Source organism: Petromyzon marinus, unplaced genomic scaffold (genome assembly GCF_048934315.1).
Source record: "Petromyzon marinus isolate PM22_M1 ecotype Great Lakes invasive population unplaced genomic scaffold, UKy_Petmar_22M1.pri1.0 PM_Scaffold_18, whole genome shotgun sequence".
NCBI classification, from domain to species: domain Eukaryota; kingdom Metazoa; phylum Chordata; class Hyperoartia; order Petromyzontiformes; family Petromyzontidae; genus Petromyzon; species Petromyzon marinus.
This window is the reverse complement of record NW_027423146.1, coordinates 1,319,445-1,339,031: the sequence shown is the minus strand read 5'-3', so window position 1 is coordinate 1,339,031 and position 19,587 is coordinate 1,319,445. Positions and strand designations below refer to the sequence as shown.

General features: G+C 43.5%; 1 long non-coding RNA gene across 1 annotated transcript; it reads left to right on the top strand.

Moving 5' to 3' along the window:
• Positions 1-6,546: 6,546 nt before the first annotated feature.
• Positions 6,547-18,986, top strand: LOC142922832 (uncharacterized). Its single transcript, XR_012940377.1, has 4 exons — positions 6,547-7,236; positions 8,093-8,251; positions 10,718-13,779; positions 17,578-18,986. It is a non-coding gene; the product is annotated as an uncharacterized LOC142922832 (long non-coding RNA).
• The last annotated feature ends 601 nt before the right edge of the window (positions 18,987-19,587 follow it).

The following is a 19,587-nucleotide window of genomic DNA, read 5'->3' as shown; positions in this document are numbered from 1 at the left end:
ATACTTTAGATTATAAACTATTAGACTTGTGATATTACACTACTATATACCACACTGATGTATATTCATTATGCAATTACGATGCTATATATTGCCTTATGAGTTATGTTAAACATTACAATGTTATACTATTAATTATTATACTACATGTTGTAAACCATACCATTGACCGTGGTGTGTGAAGTATTAAGAGGCAGTGCCAGCGAAAGGTCTGCGGTCTGAAAATCACCATCAAATACAATCAATTAAGAACCGAAATGGTTTAAAACATCTTTCCAATGGTTACTAAGCCAGAATCCATCTTTTCGGTTGAAATTGTCTCTGTGCTTGTATATGTGGATGGCCTCATGAACGAATCTCTCATGGTAGCCGGTTGGCTTGCAAAAAACCTCTGTCTTGGAGAAGTCAATGTCATGTGAGCCCACTGAATTATAACAGTGATCTGCCACGGCAGACGAGTTCGTCCTACCGTGTTTCAAGTCTGCTTTATGTTCGCGGATGGGGTCCGATATATGTCGTATGGTTTCTCCAATGTAGCTGCTACCACAGAGGCACTTTAGTTTGTAAACGCCCGGGTACTGTATGTCTGGAACCACATCCTTTACAGATGGAACCAGATCACGGATTTTTGTACTGTGTTGAATCGGACCTGGATCTTGTGTTTATTCAGGATTTTGGAGATATTTTTGTGACCCCCGCAATGTACAGTGAGGGAAAAAAGTATTTGATCCTCTGCTGATTTTGTACGTTTGCCCACTGACAAAGAAATGATCAGTCTATAATTTTAATGGTCGGTTTATTTGTGGTGAAGGTTGTTTTGAAAACGAGCTATGTAGCTCATTGGACCTAACCTGGTAAAATAAACATAATTTAGTGTGTAGGTGAGTGAGCGGTGTGTGAGTGCATACGTGTGTAGGTGAGTGGGCGGTGGGTGAGTGAGATATTGGGTTAGAGATATAGTAGTGGGTGGCTTGCTGAGTGGGTGAGTGGCTCGGTGGTTAAGTTAGTGGGTGGTTGAGGTAGTGGGTGGTTTAATTAATAGGTGATTTAGTTTGTGAGTGGTTGAATTATTGGGTGGTTGACTGATGGGTGGGTGAATAATTCCGTGGTAATGGGTGAGTAGATGAGTGGGCGGGTGGTTGGGTGAGTGGGGGATTAGAAATTGAGTGGATTGCAGGGTAAGTGGATGTGTAAGTGGGGTGGGTAAGTAGGTGAGTGGCTGAGGGAGTGGGCAGCTGGTTGGGTGAGTGGGTGGGTTAGAAATTGAGTGGGTGGCAGGGTTAGTTGATGTGTAAGTACTGGGTGAGAAGGTGAGTGGCTCATTGAGTAAGTGAGTGGATGGGCGAGTAGGTGAGTGGATGGATGAGGGAGTGAGTGGGTGGGTGAATTAGTGGGTGGGTGAGTGGATGTTTGGGTGGGTGGATGAGTGAGTGAGTGTGTGGGTAGGTGGTTAGGTGGTTAGTGTGTGGGCTATAAGTTGAGTGGGTTAGTACCTGAGTGAGTGAGTCGGCGGGTGGGTTGGTGAGTTCGTTGTTGGATGAGTGGGTGAGTATTAGTGGGTAGGTATGTAGGTGAGTGATTGACTGTGTGGGTGGGTGAGTGAGTGAAGAGATGGGTAGGTGGGTTGGTTGGTGGGTGCGTGAGTGAGTGAGGGAGTAAGTGGGTGCGTGAGTGCATAAATGGGTAGGTGAGTGAGTTAGTGGGTATGAGATTGCGTGGGTGGTTGGGTGAGTGGTTGAGAATTAATTTTGATGAGTTAGTGGGTGGGTGAGTCGGTGAGTGAGTGGTTGGGTTAGCGTATGGGTAAGTGAGCAAGTGGTTGGGTGAGTGTGTGGGGTAGTGAGTGATTGAATAAGTGAGTGAGTGAGGGACTGGGTGGTTGGCTTGGGTAGTGAGATTGTGGGTGGGAAATGAGTGGGTGAATGGGTGTATTGGTCGGTGAGTGTGTGAGTAAGTTAGTCGGCACGTGATTGAGTGGGTGGCTGGCTGAGTGCGGGAGAAGATGGGTGGGTGAGTTAGTGGGTAGGTGAGTTGGTGCGTGGTTGGGTGAGTGAGGGGGTGGTTGGGTGAATGGGGGAGTGACTGGTGGGTGGGTAAGTTAATGTGGGAGGTTGAGTGGGTGAGTTAGTGTGTAATTGGGTGAGTGGGTCAGAGAGCGGGGTGCCACTATGGTGAGATATTAACTACCTCACTGAGTATACAGGAAATCGTGTATTCGATTCTGACCCTGCTGCCTGTATATTATGAGTTTTAATGTTTTGCCTGTGTCCTCGTGGATCTTTCTCCGGGTCCTCCAGATTTATCCCTCCGCATTTAGAGTCAAGATTTGTTTAGAAGATTTGGTTGCACTAAATGTCAGCTTGATAAGCCACTTCGTTCACGTATCAGTTGTAACCAGATCACTTCTAAAATGTTTTATATAGCTCTGTGGGGCTTACCTGGTAAAATACAAAATAGTTTAGTTGTAGTTTATTGGATGGGTGATTGGGTAGGTGGGTAGTTTGGTGCGTGGGTGGGTTAGAGGTTGAGTAGGTGGCAGGATGAGTGGGTGGGTGAGTAGATAAGTGGCTGCTGCGCAGGTGGGTGGGTGAGTGCATGAGGTATAGATTAAGTGGGTGAATGGGTCAGCGTGTGATTTGGGGCATGAATAGGTGAGTGGGTGGGTTAGTGGAGTGTTGAGTGAGTGGGTCGTTGAGTTAGTGAGTGGGGGGTATGCAGGTGGGTTCGTAGGTAAGTGGTTAAGTGAGTGGCTGGGTGTGTTGATGAGTGAGTGGGTTTCGCGATTGAGTGGGTGCCAGGGTGATTGGGTTCATGAGTGCTTGGCTGGGTGTTTGAGTGGGTGGGTGGGAGGCGAGAGGGTGGGTGGGAGGCTGAGTCAGAGTGGAGCGCCAGGGTAGCGGAATGTTAACTCCCTCGCCATTTGTATAGGACATCGTGGGTTCGATCCGGATCGTGACGCCTGTATATTTGGAGTTTGCATGTTCTCCCTGTGGTTGCATGGATTTTTCTCTGGGACCTCCGAGTTTTTCATGCATATTTAGAAATATATATTTAGAGGCTTTGGCTGCTATAAATGTCCACGTGATAAGCCACTTCTTTGAGCTATCATTTGTATGCCACATCGTTTCCGACAAGGATCTGTATAGCTCAGTGGGCCTTACCTGGTGAATTTAAATTAAGTCAATTGTAGTTGAACTATTTAAAGTGAATAGGTGGATGAGTGGGTCGGTGGGTTGGTGAGTGGCTGGTTTAGCAAGTGAGAGGTTGGATGAGTGGGTGGGTGGTTGAGTTGTTGGTTTAGAGATTCAGTACGTGGCAGGGTGAGTGAGTGGGTGGGTGGCTTTACGAGTGGGTGGGTGGGTGGATAAGTCAGAGAATGGGGCGCCATGGTGGCTAGGAGATGTTAACTACCTCGCCTGGTATATTGAACTTCGTAGGTTCAATCCCGACCTTGACGCCTGCTGTATATTTGAAGTTTGCATGTTTTCCCCGTGGTCGTGCAGGGTTTTCTCCAGTTTCTCCAGTTTTTCCCTGCACATTTAGAAACATGAGTATTTTGAGCATTTGGCTGCTATAAATTTCCATGTGATAAGCCACTTCGTTAGGCTATCATTTGTGGCCAGGTCGGTTCTGAAAAATAGCTCTGGTAAAATAAAAAATGGTGTCATTTATAGTCTACATAGGATTGACTTCCCAGGAAGTAACACTCATTGTATAAACCCCAGAAGAATATTGTTTTGAGTCACCCAAACCAGAATGTGAACTGATATATTTGTATTTTCAAACGAGGTTCTCGGCCACAGACCACCTGGACAAATATGATGTAGTTTAGTTTGCATATGAATTATTACTTGGGGTTTGTTGACATGATAAAGTTAATGTTTTCTTTGACAGGTCTATTGTGTTGTACACTCTGACAGGGGCTCAGGCTTGTTGGGGCAGCATCTGGCTGAAATGCACCTTCACAACAGGAAGATTGGAGAGAGGCTTCACAAGGAAGAGAAAACTATCGGTATTGAATCATGAAAATGTAAAACATGTGGAAAACTAGGCCCACCGATCCAACCCTAGCATCATGTCAACTATGTATTATGTTGACATTCCTTCGCACTGAGAGTAGGCATGCTAATCGGATCTAATGAATATGTGTAAACAGGCGATTTGTGTGTAAACAAACACACATTTCATACAGCTGTTTATTAATCGTAAAAATCAAGCGATTGAGCTAGTGAATGAGATACACACATGCTGTCATTATTTCATACATGAACACAACCAGTGAGCCAGCGGTCATGATTTTCCACACCTAATCACATCTCTTTGTTTTAGCCATCTTTGTGATGAAGGGAACTGTATTGTTCATGTGTGTGCAATGTACTTTTATATGAATTATGTTGGGTAATATATGAAAGTCCATCAGGGCAAACTCTTCTGCAAAGGAGACTTAGAGAATTCAACATTGCGTCCCTTTATATTTTTGCTAATCGCAATATTTTTCGATTTAAAGCTTTCGTGACTGCAGGAATTCATATTCTTGGTTCTTTCGGTAAAGTCACGTGGAAGGGAAATAATAAAATAATACAAATAAAACATTATATAATAAAATTTTCACGAAGTTTCGGCCACAACGCACGCAGACGTCCTCAGATGAAGAAACAGAGCTGTCGGAAAGACAGCGTCTTAATGAACACTGGGCAGTGAACACTGGGCAGTGTTCATTAAGACGCTGTCTTTCCGACAGCTCTGTTTCTTCACCTGAGGACGGCTGCTTGCGTTGTGGCCGAAATGTCGTGAGAATTTTATTATATTATGTTTTATTTGTATTATTTCCCTTCTACGTGACTTTGCCGAAAGAACCAAGAATATAATCGCAATATGTTCAGGAGATAAATGTCAAGGTCTGCTAGCCAAAAGAAGGCTTTAGGAGAGAGTTCATGTAGTTTTGCTATTCATTCATTAAAGGGCAATAGAGTAAATGCTCAAATAAATGTTTTCAGCTAATTTTTTTTATATACGCTAGATTTACAAGTCTATAATGTACAGAAAATACCATGGTTGGCCAGACCATCGCTCGGCATCTGCATGTGGCTCCTGGGCAGTTCAAGTGTGGCTCTGCAGAGGCGCTGCTAATTTGTAACTCTTCAATTTAACTTTATATGAAGTGAGAACAATCTGGTATCGGAGGCAGGCCATGAGTACTCCCAGGGCACTGAGATTTCTAAACTCAAAATTCCACAGCCAGTCGACACGAGTCAACTTCTGTATGGCTAATCTTTATCTCTTGTGGCTCCCGCGGCCATCTGAAGATTATGGTATGCTGCTGGTAGGGTCAGGAAAGTTGGTCACCCTTGGTATATATCTGTATATGGGTTGATGATTTTGTGCAATGTTCAGCTGCTCCGTCACGACAGGGGTCCCAGTCAGTTTGAGACTGCTAAATTAAGGTTCTCATGTGCTTTACAGATTTTGATAAAAATTTCAGTCTTGAATTTCTCCCAACAGGTATGGACCCTGGGCAGGAGGATGTAGAGTATGTGGGATTCATACGGCTATATGCTGTGGTTACATCCCACATGTGATCTCCGCTTTAAAGTCATGAAACTGGTTGTAGCCCATTTAAATTTTAATATACCCGTTTAACACGTAGGCTTTCGCGGCCAATATCATCCATAATATCGTTTTTTTTTGGGTTAGATCGTTGAAATATAAATTTGTCGTTAAACCCGCCACCACCGACACAGCCAATTCGTAAGGTTTGTCACATAAACAGAACATTCCAATTCGTGAAGGGCTCACAAGTGACGTAATCACATCTATCCCTCCAAGGAATGAAACAGGTGGATTTCTCTACGAATTTGGCTGTCCACCTAATGATGATAGTTGTAATTACTGGCGAAACGTCATACTCAGATTGTAAATGTTGTGGATTTTCTCTCCAACACTTCTGTTTGCTGTACAAGTAGCGGATTGGCATGTTCCGTTTACGTGACAACCTTACTAATTGGCTGTTAGGTGGTGGTGGGTTTAACGGCTCATTTATTTTTATGCGATCTAACCCAGAAAAACTATATTTTAGATTTAATGTACCCTTTTGTTGAAGGACAGCCTGGGTGAGCAAAGTTTTATAGGAACGGCAATAATGTTTACTTGATTAAATTAGTTTTATCATGGAGCGGTGAAATCAGCTGTTGTTCAGATGTCAGTCTAATTAGTATTACATCGTAGAAATATGAGAGTCCTTTGTGTAATAGTCTATTAACCACTGATGATGGTAACATTGGTTTAAGGTTACATTTTAAAAAGAACTAGATTGGCGTACATTTTATCTTGCATAAGTACACAAATTTATAAAACAATATATTTGATTAAAAAAATGCATATATTTTCTTCCATTGCACACAGTTGTACCATTGATAACAGGGCACACAGTTACAACTGACATCACCAGATGTCACTCAAGTTCCCTCAGAGATCGATCTTGCATAACCAGTGTTCACATAATCAGTTATGTTTTCGCTAATTACCAATTACACTCAGCCAGGTTTGACAGACTTGTATGAATGTATGTTGAACTTCCTTTCCACCGTACATAGCCAACCGTGCTAAACGGAGGTGTGGGAATTAAGTGCAGAACCTATCGTTAGGATCAATGCTGTTGTATTTTTTATGAGGATATCAATTGGTGGCTTAAATGAGATGTTCAAAGACTACAGCATGATAATCGGTACATAACATGAGTGTCGAATTATGTCTTAAGAATTACCCAGCCATTTGTACGTAAATTTCAACGTTGCTGGGTGACATCTTAAGTCCGTGTTCTTCATTGCAAGGCCCGCGGGCCGGTGGCAGTCCCTGGTGTCCTTTTTACTGCGACCCCTGACGTGCAGTCCCCGACAATACACACAAGTGAAAACACCCCATCATGCTGTCAAACCCCCCAATGGTTTTAAATGTGAGGTGGCTCTTTCACTGATAATGTCTTATTCGCGAAAGTGGCCCCCCTCCGAAAATGAGTGAATATCCCTGTTTTAGGTCAAGGATTGGCCAAATAAAGTAGGTATTATTTGCTTATGTTTCTAAATGTCCGTAATAAAACTATATTTATGCCACCAGCTGAATGAGTGGCAGGAGGACTGGGTGACGTTCTTCTCACGGCAGCGACTGCAGCTTCAGCTGGACATGATAGAGAAGGACTACGGTGAACGGGAAACCCGCGAGCTCTGGTCTCGGCTTCAGGTTCGTAAGCTGTTTCACTCTCGCCCTTAACCCTTTCCTGTTCCGAGACGACTGCTCATTTCAGGATGGGTCTCGTTCACCGAATCTCGGGACGCGCAAGCGGTTCAGCGGTAATTTTATTTAGAGAGGAATAGCGCCGTTGTTTTTAAAGACATTGTACTCGCCACAGAGCACCGTAGCGACAGGACAGCACTCTGTTATAGCTGGTACCAAACTGTGCTACACACCTTCCCGCACGGCCTTGTGGGATCCTCGGTACTAATAAAGTTTTTTAATATTTACTTCCTATTACGTTCCGATGACGTACACGAGATTCAGCGGTGAACGGGATGCACCCCGCAACTTGCAGTCATCTCGGAGCAGGAAAGAGTTAATACATGCAGCAGTGTAGCTCATCATGTGCACAGCCATATGGGAAACCCATTTGATCGCAGTGGGTTTTCGAGGTGACTTTAAAGGTAAAGTGGTGTTTCACACGCAGGCTTTCGCGACCAATATTATTCATGATAAAGTTTTTTTTGGCTTAGATCGTGTCAGTGTAAATGCATCGTACACCCACATCCACCCAACACAGCCCATTAGTAATGTTTCTGACATGAACAGAACGTGCCATTTATGTTATTGCTTCGGCACTCTGGTGTGTTAGAGAGGAAACGCAGAACATTTTCAAACGAGTACGACCTTTCGCTGATGATTACACCCAGCATCATCAAGCAATTGCCAGAAGCGTTCTGGCCTCTGGCAATTGCCTAATGGCAATTGGAGGTGGGTGTACGACGCATGTAAATTTATGCGATCTAACTCGAAAACAACGTTATCATGAATAAAGTGGTGTTGTTTTTTGCGTGGTGTGCAGCTTCAGTTGGGGGATTTTTTTCCGGGATGTAGAGGTGGTTCCGGCACTGCTCCACGGTGACCTATGGACTGGGAACGCTGCAGAGATTAATGAAGGGCCCGTGATCTTTGACCCAGCCTCCTTCTATAGGCACTCGGAGTACGAGCTTGCCATCGCTGGGTAAAAAAAGCTACAAACAACCAAAACAATAGCAGCAACTGCCGTTCACTGCCCTGTCTGTGGCATGCAAGGTTCATTCGTATAACCTCTGTGGCAAGGGCTGGCTCATTAAATAAATAACAGAGACCAGGTAGAGTTGTGGTTGAGATCTCTACATGCTGAGGTCTCCACCCTCTATATTTGCTAACTTACAAAGACTCATCCTTCCTTGCTAAGGCTTTTTGGGCAAATCCTGTTAAAGCTGATACGGTGCACAAAACAATAGTGGAACGATAAAACTCTTATTTATCCACGGCGCTTGAGGATGCTTGAATGTTCCAGAAACTCAGTTTGTCGAACAAGGAACCCCTGGTTCAGAGACAAGTTGCCACTGATGTGCTTTACCAGGAATCCAAGCTGAAGATAATTCATTACACGTCAAATGGAATTCAAACCCTCAGAGCTGGGATATGCTTCAGTGAACAAAAACACATTTGACATTATGCTTACTGAGCAGCCATTGGTGACCAAGTTGAGACCACAGCATTCCTGCCCTCAATTCGCAGGAACGTTTGTTGATAGATGGCTCACTGAATTTTGAACGGAGGACCTCAATGGCATTGGCTCGGTGCTCTGACATTGAAATTAACCTCGAGCCACTCAATTACCTGCATTACGTTGAATTTGTGAAAATGTTCATTTTGATTTTAAAGCTTTCGTGACTGCAGTAATTCATATTCTTAGTTTTTTCGGTAAAGTCACGTTGAAGAGAAACAACAAAATAATAAAATATATATAACAACTAAAAATTCTCACGACGTTTCGACCATAACTCAAACGGTCGTCTTCAGGTGTGTTGGTTCGCATAAATTAATTTTTAAACGGCGCATTTATTTATTTATAAAAACCGTTAGTGCCACGCGCAACGATTTGGCAGTTTACCCAGGACTAGTCCATCTATATTCTGAAAAGTGGAGGGGGGAGACGAAATTTTGTATAATGTATGCTGTCTGAAAGCCACTGTAAGCGTGAACAATCAATTAAGACCTGAAATGGTTTATCAAATCTTTCCAATGATTGCTAAGATAGAATCCATCTTCTCGGTTGAAATTGTCTCTGTGCTTGTATATGTGGATAGCCTCATGAACGAATCTCTCATGGAAGCCAGATGGCTTACAAAGAACCTCTGTCTTGGAAAAGTCAATGACATGTGAGCCTACTGAATTATAACAATGATCTGCCACGGCCGAGGTGTTGGTCCTACCGTGTTTAAGGTCTGCTTTGTGTTCACGAATGCGGTCCGAGACATGGCGTTTGGTTTCTCCAATGTAACTACTACCACAGAGGCAACTTAGTTTGTAGACACCAGGGTATTGTATGTCCGGAATCACATCTTTTACAGACGGAACCAGATCACGGATTTTATGTAATGTGTTGAAATGGACCTGGATCTTGTGTTTATTCAAGATTTTGGAGATCTTTTTTTGTGATCCCAGCAATGTAGGGTAAAGTGATGGTTTTGAAAGGCTCCTCAAGAGGGTTCTTCTTCATGGTTTGAGTGATAGCTTTGCGGATTGTATAGTCGGAGTAACCATTAGCCCTAAGAGCTTGGTGTACGTGCTTGAGTTCACTGCTTGTGTGTTCCTGGTCGGATATGCATTGGACTCTATGATACAGAGTCTTGATGAGAGAATTCTTCTGTGATGGATGGTGGTGGGAATCCGGTTTCAGATAAGCATCCGTATGGGTAGCTTTCCTGTAGACAGAGTGGCTCATTGAACCATCAGGTCTCTTTTTAATTAGGACATCCAAAAAAGGTATCTTGCCATCTATTTCCACTTCCATGGTAAATCTGATGGCTGGGTGTATGGAATTGATGTGGTCGAAGAATTGGTCTAGAGCAGGCCGGCCATGTGGCCAGATGACAAAAGTGTCATCCACGTACCTCTTCCATAAGGTTGGGCGCAGAGTGGCAGTCTGGATGGCGTCAGTCTCAAATTTCTCCATGAAAATGTTAGCTATAACTGGAGAAAGGGGGGAGCCCATTGGGGTGCCCTCAGTTTGTTTGTAGAAAGTTCCATTCCAAGTGCAGTATGTATTGGTTAAACAATGTCTCACCAGGGGGGGTACCTCAGTGTTTAGTCCTTGATGAACCAAGTATTCAATGATTGCAATGGTGTCAGGTACAGGAACCTTGGTGAATAAGGAAACTACATCAAAACTGACAAGCAGGTCGTCTGGGGACAGGGAAATACCCTTGATTGTCGATACCAGGTGAGTAGAATTTTGTTCTGAAGACGACCGTTTGAGTTATGGTCGAAACGTCGTGAGAATTTTTTATTGTTTTATATATATTTTATTATTTTGTTGTTTCTCTTCAACGTGACTTTACCGAAAAAACTAAGAATATGTTGTTCATTGTTATGTTGTTCGTGCTGGAACAGCAGCATTGTAAGATTTTGAATGTTTGGTGTTGTTTGGGTACAGGATGTTCCAGGAGCTTTAGCTCTACGCTTCACTCATCCTACCACGCTCTCATCCCAAAGTCACAAGGCTTCGGCAAGAACCAGAAGCTCTAGCAACTCTTCCACTACCTGAACCACTGGAATCACTTTGGGACAGGATACCGAGGGTCATCCATCTCCACCATGCGCAGTCTCCTCAAGTGAATGAACGGTGCAGGAAATCGTGGGCTATGGTGTATGACTATACAAATTCTTATCGGCCATGATATACATTGTTGAATAAAGGCCTTCCCTAAGCCACCACTCAATCTCACAAAACTAGTCCATTTAAATGCTGTGCAATGCCCTAGGAATTCCACGTGAGTGTGACCGGGGGTCCCTTTGTTCCACATCCTGGCCGTGATCTCCACGCGAAAACTGGGTCAGTTAATGTCCGAATCAGAATCTTTAATTAGGCTGGACGAATCTGATGAGCTATTAAGCTCTTTTTCACAGATGTCCAGTCGGGGCGAGTCAGAAAGTTACAACAACAAACAACAATACAAACAGATAGGAGGGCAAAGTAAAGGAACGCGAAGCAAATTTTGACTTAACTTTCGTGACTGCAGGAATTCATATTCTTGGTTCTTTCGGTAAAGTCACGTAAACACCAAACAAAAACAATAAAATAAAGACCGCTTGTGTTGCGATTGAAACGTCCTGGGTTTTTTGCTTTTATTATTTTCAATTTATTTTTTATTTGTTTTTTTATTGATTTTTTTTATTTAATTTGAATTTTATTTCTTGTTTTCTATTTACGTGACTTTACGGAAAGAACCAAGAATATGAACGCTAAGCAAGTCATGAAATAAAAATATATAAGAGTTCAAATTGCATTAGTGCATCAATTCCTGCCAAATTTTTTTATCACCAAATGCCATTTTGGGCAAGGCAGCATAACAAAAACAATCCCAGATGTTTGACTAGTACCAGTTACAGTGTATGTTTTTGTTGTTGTTTTGCTATGGGAGTAAACCCTTGCAGAGAAAGGGACCAGAATTAGGAAAGCGAAGCCAGGCACTCCTTCAGAAGATGCCATGCACGGGCGTGACCACTGCACCACCCTGACGCCCAAACAAATGGAATTCAAATAATCTGCAATACTGGCAAATAAACCCTATTAGTATCAACCGAATGTCTGGACAATCTGACCCCCTCTACACAAGCAACAGCTGAGAGTCAACGCTGTGATGCTGTGCGATTGGTGCAAGTGATCCATCGTTGTGTTTTAATGTTGAGCGGTTAAACTTGCACTGTTGTGGGGTGAGGTCAAGGCCAATGGCTGCTTCCAGCGGTGTCAAGATCAGCGTTTTGAAGAGGCTCACGAAGGATGATACTTGGCAGTTGGGTGCAGTCTCCCTCCATTAACAACAGAGGGCAGAGGAGCGACGCTCACAACAATTGGCTGAGCACTGGGCGTATACAACGCATGAAGTCGGCAGCAAGTTTATCTCATGGAGTTGACCCGCACACGACAACTGGGTCTGTCCCGCGTGTTCACGCTATAACGCGGTTGCCTTCATTTAGGGAACGCGCACCGCCATAAGGCGACTTTCTTGAGCTGCGCGGTTGAGCGAGACGAGACGGTAACGCGGCGGCGTCCCCCCAAGTTATTTGTAACCCAATTCTGACTGCGCGTGGACATTCATTACGGGGGAAATATTTTCGCTTAGCGCGGCACTTTTCAGGAACGCATCTACTGCGTTAAAAGAGGACCCGTCGTACAGGTGCTGTGCACACTGTACTCGGAATCAAAATCTGTTTTGACCCTGGAGAAATCCGAAGCGCTATCAAGCTCTCACTCACAGGTGTCCAGTAAGAGGCGGTGGGGGGGTCACCAAGTGACACGCAGCTTTACCGTGGAGTAGACCGCGAGGACGCCAACGTCACCTAGGCATCGCCGCCCCACCCCCCTCTGGCTCTGCCTGCCTCGCTCTGTGCACGTGAGGTGCCAACCACGTGACGCGGGCCACTGCGCGCGTTGCGTCACCGCTCACCGTGGGGGGCCCCTCCGCTACGTCCACATCGTACAGTCGCACATTCATTAATAGTTACTCTTAATCATGTTTATGGTCATCGTCATTAAAGGTGAGTTTAATAATACTACTACACAATGTGTGCATTAATATATACGGCATGAATAAAATGCACCTGTAAATATTCTAAGTAAGTTTGACCTGACATTATTGCACAACAATTGCCCAGCCACCGTGGGATGTTTATCCTCCAATGTGTATCTGGCTCTGACCTGACTTATATAAAAGTGCAGCTCTGCAATTGCTTGGTCACACCACCACTGGTGAAAAGACCTTCATGAGAGCGAACTCTTTACGAGTATTTGGTCTACTTTTCCATATAACAATAGGGTTTACCCTTTCTGGCAATACAACAGGTGTCAAGATGTTAAAACACCAAACAGAATCCTTATTCAAGGAATCCTGTCTGCATTAACCACACGTACTTGTGGTGAACATGGAAACATGCTCTGATAATATATGCATTGTCTTTGAAACTGATTAGTCCACACCAGGAAGGTCCCATATTCTACTTTTCCACGTTGACCAGATGTGTTGGAAGAGCCGGCTGAAAGCCACACTTTGCTGCATCACACACGACTTGCCGATCAGCTAACTGTGGTGTACCCATTTAGCGACCTCTGGTCTGTGAGTTCAGTTTACTAACCATTAACAGCATGGCAGCTTTCTAAGTGGCTTTTGTGACAATTCACCTGTGTCATTATCTCTTGCACAGCCTGAAATAAGTTTTGGCGTAAGGGAAGGAAATTATGACTCACCCACCTGCACCTGCCTTGTGCTCCCAGACACCTAAGGACCTTACTACCGCTGTGAGAAATTGACGGGCGTAGACTGCTGCATGGCGATGATGTATTCACGTCGTTCCTGCTGTTTTCCTCTTTTGTTAGGTGATGCAATTGGTGTGCCAACACCTCCAGATGCAGTTCCTGAAGGACGTGGGCATTCGGGACATGTTCGTTTTGCCTGCGAGTTTGTCCGAACACACAGGGAAGTCAGCCTGTTCATCGAGGTGCGTTTCCCATGTTTATTTAACTCGATTGGTCGTCTGTTTGCAAGGTCATGCTGTGCCCAGAGGTCACCCACTGAGTTTTTTTTACCGTAACATTACCGTCACTTGGGTTTGGTGATCGATTCAACAGGGCAAAAATATTTGTAAGAAGCGTAAACATGGCAACGTGATCATTGTCAGGCCACGGAGGACCTTCAGAATGCCGAGTATGATCTTTAAATTTATCCTGGGCTGGTTCGGGGGATATTTGAACAATTTGAATATTGGGGAGATATCGTCTTGCTACGGGTCTGAGTGAGAAGTCTCCCAGCGGTTTTTTGAGTCCATAATCGAGATTTTTGGGTTAGAGCACGTAAACATGCACTCAATGATACACTAAATATGCACTATTTATTTATATATACAGTGAGGCAAAAAAGTATTTGATCCCCTGCTGATTTTGTACGCTTGCCCACTGACAAAGAAATTATCAGTCTATAATTTTAATGGTAGGTTTATGTGAACAGTGAGAGACAGAATAACAACAACAAAATCCGGAAAAACGCATGTCAAAAATGTTATAAATTGATTGCATTTTAATGAGTGAAAAAAGTATTTGACCCCTCTGCAAAACATGACTTAGTATTTGGTGGCAAAACCTTTGTTGGCAATCACAGAGGTCAGACGTTTCTTGTAGTTGGCCACCAGATTTGCACACATCTCAGGAGGGATTTTGTCCCACTCTACTTTGCAGATCTTCTCCAAGTCATTAAGGTTTTGAGGCTGACTTTTGGCAACTCGAACCTTCAGCTCGCTCCAGAGATTTTCTATGGGATTAAGGTCTGGAGACTGGCTAGGCCACTCCAGGACCTTAATGGGCTTCTTCTTGAGCCACCCCTTTGTTGCCTTGGCCGTGTGTTTTGGGTCATTGTCATGCTGGAATACCCATCCATGACCCATTTTCAATGCCCTGGCTGAGAGAAGGAGGTTCTCACCCAAGATTTGACGGTACATGGCTCTGTCCATCGTCCCTTTGATGCGGTGAAGTTGTCCTGTCCCCTTAGCAGAAAAACACCCCCAAAGCATTATGTTTCCACCTCCATGTTTGACGGTGGGGATGGTGTTCTTGGGGTCATAGGCAGCATTCCTCCTCCAAACACGGCGAGTTGAATCATTCAGATGTTCATTGGCAAACTTCAGACGGCATGTATATGTGCTTTCTTGAGCAGGGGGACCTTGCGGGCGTTGCAGGATTTCAGTCCTTCACGGCGTAGTGTGTTACCAGTTGTTTTCTTGGTGACTGTGGCCCCAGCTGCCTTGAGATCATTGACAAGATCCTCCCGTGTAGTTCTGGGCTGATTCCTCACGGTTCTCATGATCATTGCAACTCCACGAGGTGAGATCTTGCATGGAGCCCCAGGCCGAGGGAGATTTACAGTTCTTTTGTGTTTCTTCCATTTGCGAATAATCAAACCAACTGTTGTCACCTTCTCACCAAGCTGCTTGGCAATGGTATTGTAGCCCATTCCAGCCTTGTGTAGGTCTACAATCTTGTCCCTGACTTCCTTGGAGAGCTCTTTGGTCTTGGCCATGGTGGAGAGTTTGGAATCTGATTGATTGATTGCATCTGTGGACAGGTGTCTTTTATACAGGTAACAAGTTGAGATTAGGAGCACTCCCTTTAAGAGTGTGCTCCTAATCTCAGCTCGTTACCTGTATAAAAGACACCTGGGAGCCAGAAATCTTTCTGATTGAGAGGGGGTCAAATACTTATTTCCCTCTTAAAATGCAAATCAATTTATAACATTTTTGACATGCGTTTTTCTGGATTTTTGTTGTTGTTATTCTGTCTCTCACTGTTCAAAAAAACCTACCATTAAAATTATAGACTGATAATTTCTTTGTCAGTGGGCAAACGTACACAATCAGCAGGGGATCAAATACTTTTTTCCCTCAATGTATACTAAATTCTTCTGTTGATATGTAAACTCTGACTTTAACATAGCCACTTCCGTGACCAGTTACATGCTAATTCGTCACATTAACATTATGCTAATCTCCCAGTTACATGCTAATTTCTGACTTTAACATCCTGCTAATCTCTCACATTAACATAGCTACTTCAATGCAAAATTATTCTGTTGATATGTAAACTCCTTTGTCAAGGCGCTCTGCTCCTCCCATCCAGCTTAAAATACGCTGCCAAGCTTAGCAGTGTTCATTGGAGCGCTGTCTTTCCGACAGCTCTGTTTCTTCCCCTGAGGACGGCTGCTTGTGTTGTGGCCAAAACGTCGTGATAATTTTATTTTATTATGTTTTATTATTATTTTATTATTTCCCTTTTACGTGACTTTACCGAAAAAACCAAGAAGATTAATCCCTGCAGTCACGAAAGCTTTAAATCGAGATCAACACACGTGGTAGGAAACAAGTATCGTATGTTATAATAATAATATAAACATGTAATATTCACGGCAATGGCAGTGTTGTTCAGCGTGCTCTGCTGTGGAAGCCAGCCACATGAGTTTGATAACCAGTCATGGCTAGTATCAGTGGAAAGCAAAATCTGAACTGGTTCAATGCTTCGCTGACCCAGACTGAGCAGTATGGAGTGCTAATAAGTTAACCGGATGATACATTATTATTTGGCAATGCTGTTGCTGCGTTGGCAGTGGTACCCAAGAACAATTAACTAAAAAGCTCAACACATTAGTCAGTAATGTTGTGGCCTCAATAGACACAACATTATATGCAACGTTTCGGGCAATGGTCCGTCCCCCATTTGTACAATGAAAAAGGGCCATTGCCCAAAAGTCTACATTTTTCCATTTTTATTTAATTTTAAGGTCATTGTTATTTACGAACGTGTTGAGTTCCCATGATAATTAAGAACAAATTTTGGTAAGAAAAGTCCTGTTACTATGATGAATGTATCCTATAGACAAACATACAAATTCATCACAGGGTTGCCTAAAGCTTGCCAATAGAAAATAATGCCAATCAAGTTGTGGGCACCCGACATTCACTTGCCCTGCGGCCACTCCCTCAATGACACGAGTCGCATCGACTCAGGGTCCCGCGGGTAGTTCCACGACTCGGTGGTCCAGGAGAGTGGCACGAGCGATGCGGGCATCAGCTGGGGCGCCACAGGGGCAGCCACGCTTCGAGTCACTCGCACAGCTCTCTGTTCAGCACGACGTGAACGCATTCCCAGCCTTCTGATCTATGTGGCTTTTCCGAATGAAGCAAATTGTCACTGATAATTTAGCACATTTGCTAAGCTATTTAAAAGTATATATAGCGATTCATTTTATATAGCGTCGTTCATGATAATTGCATCTCAGAATTGCTGAGGAGCCAAAGACCAAGCTGGAATATTGCAAGGGAGGTGAGCCTGCGCCAACAATTGCCCTGCATTTCTATATATGTCCAGATGTTGCCAGCCAATTAGTGAGTGTATATATGTGGAAGGAAACTGGAGCACACAGATAAGTCACTGCTGAGTGCATTAATCACCCTTTGTGACATTTGTTTGTTTTTAAGTAAGAGGAGAGCGGAGTTTTAATGCCATGTCCTGAATGGGCCTTCCACAACAAAGTCCTCATTCAGGATCCCAGTCCCACAACATTTCAAGCCTGCCTCTCAGTTCTACTGCTCTTTGCACTGAACATTTAAACCTACTTATTGGACCTTCTGATATGCCTTCTTTGGTATCATGACATGCCATTTCCTATACTGGGTCATTGTAATCAGCGCTCCATCATGCCTCCTTGTCAGTCAGTAAACTTCTAACATTGGTGTCGTGTGTGTCTGTTGCAGGGATACTCTGGGGGGCCCTTTGTTTGCCAGGACTCAAACGGCCGCTGGTTCCTTTCTGGAATCGCCAGCTGGGGCGTTGGCTGTGCACGGGCTTACCAGCCAGGTGTCTAGCGCACCGTCGCCAAGTTCATGGACTGGATTCACCAGAACATGCAGTAGTCTCTTACACATTTCTGCACAAGCAGAATACTATAGACCAGGGATATAAATATTATGGGAACTATACATCAAAATAATTAATTAAGGCAATAAATATATTTTTCAAAAACTGATTTAAAGTTAATGTTTAAAGGTTAATTTAATGAGCTGAATACTATATTTTAACTGCACCATAATGCAAAAATGATTTCCAAGTGAACACGGATTTTGGGTCAAATCAGAAAAGTCTTTTTTTTACATGCGTTGTCAATAGCGTTTTTAACTTTTGGGTTTGCCACACATGTCAACGGGCCTGGCAAAGCAAACATGAGCATGATGTTGGCATTGGCAGAAGATGAAGACAGAGCTTGCTATTTTTCAATGTTGCTTAATTCTTTCAAAACTGACACAATGGACAATGAATGCACTGTCTAAATATTTGGCCCAACCTGATTATACATGATAGCAAAGTGATTGTTGTCCAAACTACGTATGATACATTTATATTCTTGTTTTATTTTGACCTGGGTCATCAACTCGCATCTCCCATACATTAATTGCCATGGATGTTGAGCAGTCGGGGTACTCAGAGGGGGTCTATTGGCCTTCTAGGGGACCACTGCAATGATCGGGGCATCCAGAAGGGATGATGAGTTCCACAGGGAGAACGTCCTTTACAGAGGTTGTCTTAGAGTATGTCCATGGCAAGGTTATTGGTGATTATCTTCACCTCCCCCGGTCAACACAGTCCATGAGTTTGTGAGTTTTGCTTTACTAACGACGTGAAAACAAGACTGGTTTGCACAAGGAGCCTGCAAAAAATTTAATTTAGATAACCTCATGAAATGTGCTGCATGGCACTTATCTGAGACGCCCCTTATCTGAGACGCTCCTGTGTACATGGCGTGATATCAAAACCATTATTATAGTGAACTACATGACGCGTGTAAGAAAACTATATAAGCATCTATTGGAAACATTTCATGAAAATATGTACAAAAATGAACACTTTAATAGTGTTTCATGGTATTCCAAAAATCATAGCATATTTGATTGGTTAAGATGGTTTACTGGTCGGGATGATAAATGGCAATGATCCTTCATCATGTAAAAGACTGTAAGCTGCTCTCAAAAATATATATATTTGAACATCGTATTCACACTCTGCAACAGTCTATTTTCCACATCAAACCATAATGTGTCTGTCGACTGCAATTGGAAATTGATGCATGCTTAGTAGCAATCGGGTAAATAAACATTGAAATGTGTCACATGTTCGTGTTTGGTGGCTTTTTGCTTGAGATTAGGGATCTTGTGAAAACAGTTATAAGACTTTATATGAAAACCTCCTCCACAGAGGCCGATTTTGACACTGTTGGTACAAGTCATCAAAGTCCAATTAGCTCCATCCACATCCTTCTGTACCACATCATTCCATCTCTCTTCTAGCCTATGACACATCCATTTAGCCCCATCCAGCCAAACAAGCTGTATCATGGGACCTTTTTCCAGAATCAGTGTGAAAAATAACAAAAGGTTTTACCCTTTCTGGCAGTAAAACAGGAAGTGGTGTTAAAATGCTCAAACAACCAATTAGAAACCTGTTGCAATGAATCAAGTCTGCATTAACCACACACGGTACTTGTGGTGAATATGCAAACAAACATGCTCTGATAATATTTGAATTGTCTTTGAAACTGATTGGCCTACACCAGAGATCGCCAAAAGGCGAACAGTACAAAGGCAATGCCACACGTATCGGAGCATTTATAGCTAACCACCGTGCCCACCGCTCCCCACTCACTCGGTGTGCTAACCGCGGTGCCACCACTCCCCCCTCACACAATGTGCAAACCACTACGCCACCAATCT